Source organism: Leptosomus discolor, chromosome 1, assembly GCF_034619465.1.
Source record: "Leptosomus discolor isolate bLepDis1 chromosome 1, bLepDis1.hap2, whole genome shotgun sequence".
NCBI lineage: Eukaryota > Metazoa > Chordata > Aves > Leptosomiformes > Leptosomidae > Leptosomus > Leptosomus discolor.
The window spans coordinates 213,980,254-213,985,267 of record NC_141391.1 but is presented as its reverse complement, the minus strand read 5'-3'; positions in this window follow the sequence as shown (position 1 = coordinate 213,985,267).

Genomic DNA, 5,014 nt, shown 5'->3' with positions numbered 1-5,014 from the left:
CAAGGTCAGACCTGCTTGCTTAGGACTGCATATGGGCTGTTGGACATTTACCTGCGTTATCCAGAGTTTGCTGCTCTCCTGTACTGACCTTTGACATACTGGGCTCTATGGTTCCTTGGGTGGCCAGATCCAAAGCTGGCTGACCATCAAACCCAGCAGCTTCCAGCCTTCCAAACTGCTAAGGATGCAGAAGTCATGCTGCCAAATTAGGCTGCCCCCAAGTTTCATGTTATTTCTCCCCAAACAGGATTTGTTTTTCCTTCTCCCCCCTCCTCCTTTCCTCCAAACAAGCCTTTCTTTCTCTCTCTGTATTTGTATATAGTTGATATAAAACCATACCAAAAAAGATGTTTTGTGTTGGAGTAAAATATCCAGGATACATGTGGCTTGGTGAGTGATATCTGTCTTTTCGAGATATGAGGAAAATGGTTGTGCGGGCTTAGAGTCAGATATCACGGAACAACTACTGACTCAACCATTGATTTCTCCTAAAACATGTGGCAAAGTCACTTAAACTGGGGAATTCCTGGCTGCAGGATTTTATCGATAATAAAAGTTTCCTTGGATTCAGATTCTGGTAGGATAAATTCATGGAGGAAAATGCATGGAGGTCCTTCACGACAAATAAATCACTCATGGCTCAAGAAACTCACAAACCACAAACCGCTGTTGTTTCGGGGAAAATGACAGCATTTCCTTTTTCTTATACTTTACTTTTTGTAAGGAGTTGTCATAGATGGGGCAAGGGGCAGGAGGAGTATTGCTGTGTTCTCTTGTTGGGCTTTATCTTGATTTGCCTGGTGGGATGAGTCGGATCTTGGCTTCCCAATTGCCCATGCATGGCATGATTGTCTCTGGAACATGGGGTTGAGCGTCTTTCCTATGGAAATGACTGTGTTGGGTGTGGCTGGTGCATCTCTGAAATGGTGCATATGCTGATATGCATGACTGAAACATGGGCACATGTAGACCCAGAAACTCAGAATAACCTCCATGTCCATATTGCTTTTATTTCCGTGCACAACTCTCAAACACACTCTATATCCTTTAACAGAGCAATGATCACCCTTTGTGTTGCCCCCATAGATCTTGATATCATTAGTACTCTATTGACCAGGCACTGACTTTGGATCAGGAAATGCCCGTGCATGATTGTAATGAAAGTCTGAGGAGTTTATTCAGGTTGGGTTCGCACAGAAGCCTCTTTCATGCCATACCACAGACTTCCTCCCAACCCCTTTTTTTTGACTGACTGCTTGTGCATTTCCTCCTCCTTCTCCTTTTTCCCTTCAGGGAAACTTTTAAATAAAACCTTTCCCAGACTGTCATTTGCCTCTAGAGCTCTGTTGAAAATCCACAGTGGCATTGTTCAAACAGCAACTGGGTCACCCTGTAACCACTCACCAGCATGGTTGGTCTTAGTCTGCTCACACTGATCCATGGAAAGAGGAAATAAAACAAGTGTGAAGCACATGCCGTACTGTGAAGCCTGGGCTTGAGGTCCACAGGATTAGGTCTGTTAGCAGTGCTATATGTAACCTTGACATGCAATCAGCAAAGTAAAATATTCATTATTGCCTGACTGTCAGCTGAAGACAATTTCAATTATTCTGGCATTTCAATGGATGAAGAAGCCCTTTAGGCTGGCTCATGAGATTAGACTTAAAGGCTCTGTAAATTAAGAAAGTTGCAATCAGTGTATTATCTGGCAGGCAGCTGTGGAATATACTACAACAGGGAGGGGAAGGAAGAAAGAAAAAAAGAGACAAATTGCTATATTCAGGTTGTGGTTTTGATATATCAATTTACAATTTTAACATATGCATTTGTGAAATAATTGTTTTGCATTACTTAAATCAGCTTTAACAGCATCAGTGTGAAGTTTCCAACTCCTATAGCTTGAAAGGTCAGTTTTCCTTTTGCCTTGCACTTTCTTTGAAAGACTAGTTTTGGTTAGAGGAGTAAAAAATTAAGTGTTGCCGGAAGAACAAATCTTTCTGAAGGTTATTCAAATATTATAATATATGGCTGTTGATCATAAAATTCCATTAGAAGCAACATTTGGATTGTCCCCCAGGTTAATTTTTATAATATGATCTCATCCTTCCTTTGCTAGATATGCACGGATGTGGTAATTATGACCATATATGGCCTCTACTGCTCCTGTCTGACGTGTTAAGAAGAATAATTTACACCATCATATCTTGCATTTCTAAAGCTTTTATCTCCAAGTTTCCCAAACTGTTTCAACATCTTTACAAACAGCAGTGCAGAACCTGTTTGGTTCCCCCAGTTATATCACTCCTCCTGGTCAGAAATGTTGAAGGTTGAAAGATGGATAAACTTCAGGCACTTTTGGCAAAGCACAAGTACAGTTTAGTAGCAGAGTGTGCTTATTCTTGTGGGGTGGGATTTTGAGCTATACCCTTCAGGAACTCTACATAGAAAAGACAGATTTGCCTTAGGCAGGGAGCTAATGAGTTGTGATCTAAAGTAGTTGATGAAAAACAGTGGTTGAGTTGCGGCAACGAGGACTTCAGCAGAAGTGATGAGTGGGAAGGTCTCATTGGAGGCTGGGCTGCCTTCTGCGTTGTGGCTGCCACCCCAGCTATCTAGGCGGAAGAAATGCATTTACCACAGGGCTCCTGACAGCCACACTATGTAGGTATAAAAGTGATTACAGCCCAATGAGACGTTTATATACCTCTCAGTTGACTTTGGTGATGTTCACTTTGCCTTTTAAGGATGAGTGCCCATCTGTTGACCCTCAACCTTGTTAACAGGGGCAATTTTAGATGGCCTGTGTCATGCAAAAATGTCAAGGGGAGGCTCTGGACAGCGTCTGCATTTATGAGTGCACTTGAAGGCATAGTCTCCTGTGATGCAGATGAGATTCGCATGTCTTAAGACACTCTTTCCACTTCTTGCTATTAGTCTCCACTCTCTGGTACACATGACTCAAGAAGGTGAGCGGTTCCTCTGCAAATAACCTTATGGCTGCTCCATAAAGGCTGATAAATCCTGAATTTTTGTTTTTTTAAGGCACTTCTATGAACATTCTCTTTTATATGGAAGTGAAACAATAGACTGGAAGCAAGACTTCACCCTTTTTCTCTTGTACATCTTTCTTGAGCCCAGGCCCAAGACTAATTCCCGCACCGAATTCATCTTACTTATGTTTAGAGGTTTACAACACAGAGAGAAATATCTTAGATTCCCACTGTAGTCACTAAGGAGAAAGAGATGCTCCAGGAATCCAGACTGTTTTATCCTTATGTGGACGCCTCACTTCAGGCAGAGGAATCATGATCTAGAAGTTCCTGTTTCTCTCCAGGAGCTGTAAAGGAAACCTTGACTGCTAACTCGTATACAAATGTTTAAAGCTAGGTGAGAAAAATACCACCCATTTCTTTGTCTATAGAATAGTTAGACCATACAGCCTTCAGTACAGAGCTTGTGTCTTGCCATGGATGTGTAGAGTAGAAATTACAGTGTTGGTAGATCATGGCTGGAACCGCTAGAGATGATGACAACAGTGATAACCATGATAACAGCAGCAACAACAGCCATAGATCTGATGCAAGGATCCACCAAATGTAAGATTTCCACTACCCATGGTCCTTAATAACTTTCACTAACCAACTTAATTTTAATCTCATCAACTTTAGTGCAGACTTCGTTCACTTCTGTGAAGCTATTTTCAAATTACAGCAATATAAATATGACTTTGATCTGTAGATCATGTGTTACCAAGAAGATTGGCATCTGTAGGGTTTTACTTCCAGGTTGTGACCTGTTTCTTGATTAATAAAATAGTGTGGGTAACATCTTGGAAGTTAGACTTTGAATGTTGGAATACAAAGGTCCAAATTTCCAAGCATAACTATTAATTCTCAGAGTCTCTGTTTTTGAATGGCTTGAACTTAGATGCCTTCATGAACTTGATTTCTGAGTGTTGAGTGCCCCCTTTCTGAAATCCAGGCTCTGATAAAAAGTCAAAGGTTGGCAACACACAAGCAGATACCCCAAATCTCTGACTACTTTCAGAAATCTTGGCCAAGGATCACGTAACGCACCTAGGACATCCAATTGGCATCTTGCATATTGCAATACTTTTTTTTTAAAGTGATATTTTGACCTATATTTGAAACCCAAATAATTTTAGAAGTTGAGACCCAGTATTCTTTACTGATGATTCTTTTGAAATGTTCAACATTGCCTGTGTTGTTTCTTTTTTTTCCCCCTGAGTTTGGCTAGCAAAGCAGTAAACAGATCCTTAAAAAAATAAAAAGCTCACTAGCAATTTACCCCACAGTTATGCATCTTTCTGCTTTGGAGAACATTTAGCTAAAATTAGATGACAGCTCTATACCCTTAGAACCAGTGTTATGTTTTTCCTCCATTTCTGATCTACATAATTCAAAACAAGGAAATGTTAGCAGGTAAAACTGCAGGGTAAAACCTTTGGCTGCTGGAAATATTTGCATTTATTAGGCTAACAACTGTAAAGCAGATATGCACATCTTTAGACTTCCTCATTCTTGCCTTATTAAAAAAGATCTTTGAAATTCAAAAGCTTCCATGTAAATGTTGTGGAGGTTTTTTTTTTGCTTCCCCTGATGCAGATGATTGTACTTGGGTGGTGTAAAAAACCAGAACCTGGAACCAAGCACCTCAACACCTCACTGCTGGTTAAAATTCAGACCTGGTCTGGCTCTAAAATTTGGCAGTGGCTGAAATGAGGTCCCTCACCGTCTCCCTCAGACTCATGAGTCCGAACTTTTCCATAGTACAAAAGCTTGTTAGAGAAAAATGGCTTATCTTGGTCCATTTGCTTGGAGGCAGCTAAGTGTTGCACGCTGGTCTTTTTCCAGCTCTGTGATGCTGGGTGCTGCACAAGCAGTGTTCGATCTGCTGATCCTCTCCATCTGATGCAGGAGGGGGTTACTGCTAGGGGATGGACGCCTCATCCACCTCTGCATGCACTGGAAAGCAGATTTCCCCAGGTGCAGGC